General features: G+C 54.9%; 4 non-coding genes across 4 annotated transcripts; 3 read left to right on the plus strand and 1 right to left on the minus strand.

The window, feature by feature from the left end:
* Positions 1–1,159: 1,159 nt before the first annotated feature.
* TRNAV-CAC (transfer RNA valine (anticodon CAC)) lies at positions 1,160–1,232 on the plus strand. Its single transcript has one exon. It is a non-coding gene; the product is annotated as a tRNA-Val (tRNA).
* A 2,216-nt stretch (positions 1,233–3,448) lies between these two features.
* On the minus strand, positions 3,449–3,522 carry TRNAN-GUU (transfer RNA asparagine (anticodon GUU)). The gene has a single exon. It is a non-coding gene; the product is annotated as a tRNA-Asn (tRNA).
* A 553-nt stretch (positions 3,523–4,075) lies between these two features.
* Positions 4,076–4,147, plus strand: TRNAH-GUG (transfer RNA histidin (anticodon GUG)). Its single transcript has one exon. It is a non-coding gene; the product is annotated as a tRNA-His (tRNA).
* Positions 4,148–5,345: 1,198 nt separating this feature from the next.
* TRNAE-UUC (transfer RNA glutamic acid (anticodon UUC)) lies at positions 5,346–5,417 on the plus strand. Its single transcript has one exon. It is a non-coding gene; the product is annotated as a tRNA-Glu (tRNA).
* Positions 5,418–5,605: the final 188 nt, after the last annotated feature.

A 5,605-nucleotide genomic window follows, 5' to 3' on the forward strand; every position in this document is an offset into this window, starting at 1 on the left:
TAGGAATATAAAGAGAAACTGCCAAATATTAGGAAAGTGGTTGTGCTAAAGTACAGTTTAATCAATTCACACAGTAATACACGCATTCAGATGTGGGAGAGAGAGCAACTTAAAACACCTGTTTTTCTAGGGCTTTTGTCTTCACCTTGTTCTAAATTCTTAAAGGCATCTATGAAAGTAGCTGTGGTCACAAGAATCACCACAAGCCTCTTCAGGTCTGGCAGCAGAGCCAAAGAGGGGTACTCCAGGGCGGCCCACCCAAGTCTCAGACTCATAAATGCCAAGTAGGAATAGGTGCCTGTGAACTGAGGAGGTTCAGGTGACCCCACTCTCCCCAGTCATGGCTATGCCACTCTTCAGCTCTATGCCATTTAAAACGGTTTCTTGTGCTTGCTTTCCATCCCTCCATTCCCTGCCCTACATTTTACTGGACCTGTCAGATGCTCATGGTCACAGGCCTGTGTCAATGGCTTTAGAGCAAGCAGCTCATGCAGGAACCAGAGGGGCCCGTTTTGCCCAAAGGATACCAAATAGACGACCCCCCCCCACACACACACACACACTGTTGCCGAAAGGACACGGGAGAAGCGCAGAGGCGAAAGGGCTTGCGTGAAAAGCGCGCGCAGGGCCCGCGCGTTGGAGCAGAGGGGAGGGAGGGCGAGGAGAGCCGGACCTCCGGTTCCTGGGTGGATTCCAGGCATCGGCCGACCGTCAAGAGTCAAGAACACTGACAGCCAACGCCGTGAACAGGGCCCCGGCGGCGCAGGTCCCCAGCCCGGGAGGGGCGGTGTCCACACTGCTGGGCGGCGCGGGTGCGCCTGGGACTCAGACACACCGAACCCGCAGGCTCCTGCAGCTGCTGGGAGCCGAGGCATCAGCGGGGACGACTTGTGGCCCCCCTACCACCGCGATGAGTTCAGGAATGGAAACCCACGTTCGAGGCGGGATCCTGAAGCCTAACTGTGGGGTTCCCAGGGTCCTTGCTTCTTTGGGGGTAGGCGCAGAACCGCAAGCAAGGGCCTCTCGGGAGCCCCAAGTCTCCTGGTCTGAGGGGTCCACTGATACTTGGGGCGTTTTTCAGTTCCAAAAATTAGCTAGAACAGTTGTGACAGGTCCTAAAGTTTTCATGGATGCAGCGTCACAGTGCTTGCCAGGCTTTGTTTCCGTAGTGTAGTGGTTATCACGTTCGCCTCACACGCGAAAGGTCCCCGGTTCGAAACCGGGCGGAAACATCATATCATTTTCGTGAAATTTACATAATTCGAACCAAAAAAGGGAGTGTGCCAAGCCATTTTCCATTCTGAAAAACATGGCAAGAGTTCTAATTACTACCTGAAAGGCCACTCACCACAGCAAGCCAGGACTCCGTTGTCTCCTTTGAGTCACACTGAAGACGGAGCCCACTCCAGGTTACCTTTAGATCCAGAACCCCCCATTACCTTATCATCTATCTCTTACATCTCCACAAGCTGAAATCACACAGGAAGTCATAATCGTTCCCACCAGCAGGACTGGACTACTCATTATTTATGGGCCATTGGGAACAACACTCAGGAAATGGGAATAACCTAGGGCTGATGATCAGTAGTGGGACTAATCCGCCCTAGGCTGACCTACTAAAAAACCAAAACCAAAACCAAACCAAACCAAAACAAAGCAAAACATAAAAGCAAGCTCCAAAGGTATCAAACTTGACAAGTCATTTAACTGGACCCCAGGACAAAACTCAAGATTTCTAGGACTACCAAATAGCCAACACCCAAGAAGTAAATTTTAGCAATGTCTGCCATCCAGTCAAAGAATGTCAGCCATACAGAGGCAGGAAAACAGGGCCCATAATGAGGACAATAATCAATCAATCCATCAAAACAGACCCAGAACTGGCACGATGTCAAAGATAGCGCAGAGTACTTTAAACAGTTATTATGATTGTGTTACATATGTCCAAAGAGTTAAGTAGAAACTTGGAACATATAAAAAGGGCTGGAATCCAACTTTAGAAATGGAAACGATAACCTTTGAGATGATAAACTCACCAGGAGAAATTAACCGCAGATTAGAAATTGCAGGGGGAAAACAGAGAACATAAGCCATGAATAACTGGAAATATCCAAAATGAAACTCAGTCCTAAAAAAAAGAAAAAAGAAAACGTTTTTTTGTTTTTTTTTCAAAATAAACATAGCATCAGTGAATGGTGGGACAACATTAGAAGGCCTAATATACCAGTAAATGAAGTCCCTGAAAAGACTGGGGGAGAAGAGACAATTTTTGAAGAAACCATGGCAGAAAAATGTCCCATCGTGACAAAAATGATAAACCTGCCGATCCAAGGAGGCAAATGAACACAATGAACAGAGCCTGAGAAACATGAAGAAAACCACATCTATCATAATTAAGTTGCTCAAATCTATTGAAAAAGAAAAAAAAACTCCAAAGCACCAGAGGAAAGGGACATGGGACATTCAGAAATCAACCATACAGACCACGGCAGATTTCTCATCAGAAGCAGTGCAAGTGAGAAGACAATGGGGCAACATTTTCAGAGGACTGAAGGGGGGAAGTCAAGGTGGGATTCTATGCTTCCTCGCCCCCCGCCCCCCCCCCCGCATAAAAAGTGTTTCAAAAATGAAGGTGAACGATGACATTTACAGACGCCCAAAGGCTGAAAGACTTCATCACCAGCAGACCCACACTACAAGAAACGTTACAGTCCTCCAGTAAGAAGGACACTGATACCAGATTTCCATCTGGGTGGACAGGAAGGCGTGAAGGGCGACAGGAGTGGCATCTGCATGGGAAAATATAGAAGACGTTTCCCTTATTAACTTTCCTTAAAAACCACGGGACAGACGAAACAACAGTCGGTAATAGCGATGGGTCGCGGGGTTTGTAACACGTGTAAAGTACTACAGAGCATGACAGCAGCACGGTAACGGCAGGCAGGGGAGAAATGCGAAGAGGTGCGACAGCACTTGATGGCCGGCCGTGCTCCGTTACAGATGTGCGCTGTAAAGCTAACGCAGTCGCTGACATCACAAAGGAAACGGAGAAGCGCTGGATTCCTATGGAAACGCCTGGAGAGAGCAATTGCTCTTCCGGGACTCTGCCCTACAGCAATCCCTGTACGAGCGGCCAAAGATGTGTGCGCAAGAATGATGGCTACAGCACGACTGGTACCCCTAAAATCGCAGAACCTACTACTACATTTGAAAAGTACCGGTATATGGAAAGGGGTCAGTAAACCCTAGCACAAACAAACGAGGACTCCGGATTCCCTGCGTCCTGTTTTCCGCCTGAGCTCCTTCTGTGAGGATCTGTCCGTTGTGCACAGGACAACAGAAAACAGGAGGGTAGGGGTGGTGGAGGGGGCCTCTGTCCGCCTTTACGTGAGAGGATGTGCGGGAAGAGAAGGACCCGCGGAGGCCCTGCTTCCAAAAGTTGGAGGCGCGTCCCTGGGTGGGCTCGAACCACCAACCTTTCGGTTAACAGCCGAACGCGCTAACCGATTGCGCCACAGAGACCCGCGGCGGCCGTGCCCTCAATCCACCACAGACCAAGCGCTCTCACCTCTAGGTGGAGCCACTCGCCTGTTGCCCGACGGCCGTGCCCGCTCCAAAGCCTCGCAAAACCCGACAGACGCGAGTCCCCGCAGCGTGTTGGTCGCGTTTGACAGACAGCCCTGCGTTGAGCGATTCCGAAGGCAGGGTGGCAACCGAATGGCCTCGCCGGGCCTCGCTCCACACCCGCCTCAGATGCCCGGGCCCGCAGAGGCCCGGGGCCGCGATCCCCCGGGCCCGAGCCGAGTGGGGCCGGAAGGAAGCCGAGCGGCCCCCGAAGGCCCCCGTAGGCTCTTGCCGTTGGCTCCGGCTGCACCCGACCGTCCCAGGCGTTCTGTTTCGTTTTATCCTCACGAATCAGAATTGAGAGGAAGGGAGGGGGAAGCGGAGAGCGGGCACGAGAGAGAAGACTACCAGTACCCGCCGTCGTCCGAGAACCAGGCGGCGCGGCGATTCCAATGGTTTGACGTCAAAAGTCGCAGAGCGAGGCCGGGCGCCGTCGCCGAGGCTGCGGCGCGCCGTGATCGTATAGTGGTTAGTACTCTGCGTTGTGGCCGCAGCAACCTCGGTTCGAATCCGAGTCACGGCACTTAGTGTCGTCTGTCGCACCTGACGCTGGCTTCCCTTTTACACGTGTTCCAACCCGCCCAGGGCGCGCCTCTTCTTTATCCCGTGGCCACAGCCCAGCGCTTTCCGCTGCCCATCACGCGCCACCACGTCGGGGGAAGGGGTCCCTAACGCCGCACGGACCTGGGGAGCGCGTCCTCCGCCACCCCGTCTCTCAGCACCAGGAAACTCAGGTACGTCCTTTCTCTCCGCTGGGGTCGCTAAATACCCGACCCCCTCATGCCCCGACTGCCCCGCAAGGACGCTCATGCGTTGTCGTTGCTGGAAAATGGTGCCTCAGTCTCACTCAAGTTCTGAAGGATCTTAAAGACCCGATGTAAAAAAAAAAAAGAGAAGTTTTCAGCAGATAAGCGGCACCACCTCCATGGCCCTTGCTCGGCTGTTTCGGCCTTGGCTCCTGGACTCTCTGCTCGGGGGACTTGGGCAGTCCTTGGCTATCGGCCTCCTCACTCTCACCGCAGCAACCTCTCTAGCACACTCAGGGGTTTTTAAATGCCTGTGGGCCGCCACTCACACGCCGAGCGGTAGCCGTCAGGATCGCGCAACTGGAAGAATTCAACAACAGCAGCCACGCACACGTTGTGGGCAGAGCACGCCGAAGGACAGAGCTGTCATCCACGAAGGTGGGGACAGTGCGGGTGAGGCAGGTGGCGGGGTGCGGTGGGGGAAGAGCCGGCATCCAGGTCGGGGCCGCGGAGCCTCGCTTGAAAGCGCGTCCCGTTCCCCGCCTCTCGGTTCCCGCACGCCTGCCTCACAGTGCCTTCTGAGGCCGGGGATACCGGGGTGTCCCCCGCGGCGCATCCCCCACGGCCACCTCATCCACTGCCCCGCCCCGGCGACCCTCCCTCCACACGCGGCCGCCTCGCCAAGGCGTGTATCCCGGGCGGTTCTGAGGGGCGGCCAGAACCGGACAGCTCGCAACGGGACGTGTGGACCTGAGGGGGGGCGGGGGGGTCTCGGGGCGCTCGGTGGGCTGTCGGTGGGCTCCTTTGGTGGAGAAGGCAGGGAGGGAACTCCGCCTTATGAAAGGATTCCTACACGACGGGTACCATTACCCGCCCCCCGCAGCCCCAAAGTCCCCCGGAGCGCAGGAGGAGGGGAAGAAAAAAAAAATTGTCCGTCTCCGCTGAATGAAGCAGCCAAACAAGGGCCTGCGCAGCTCCCTGGTGGTCTAGTGGCTAGGATTCGGCGCTTTCACCGCCGCGGCCCGGGTTCGATTCCCGGTCAGGGAAGCCTTTTGTGCCCAGACATCTGTCTTCCCGTAAGAATGTGCCTTCGTCGCCTCCCCACCCCACGGTGAGGTGGCGTATGCTCCCCGCACCGAGTCTTCAACTCCCCAGGGGAAAGGACGCCAGGCTGTCCGCTTCTCGGAGCTCACCGCTCTTGCTTTTTTCCCTGCCAGCCACACGCACGAGGGACT

This window comes from Hipposideros armiger, unplaced genomic scaffold (genome assembly GCF_001890085.2).
Source record: "Hipposideros armiger isolate ML-2016 unplaced genomic scaffold, ASM189008v1 scaffold_1700, whole genome shotgun sequence".
In the NCBI taxonomy this organism is placed as follows: domain Eukaryota; kingdom Metazoa; phylum Chordata; class Mammalia; order Chiroptera; family Hipposideridae; genus Hipposideros; species Hipposideros armiger.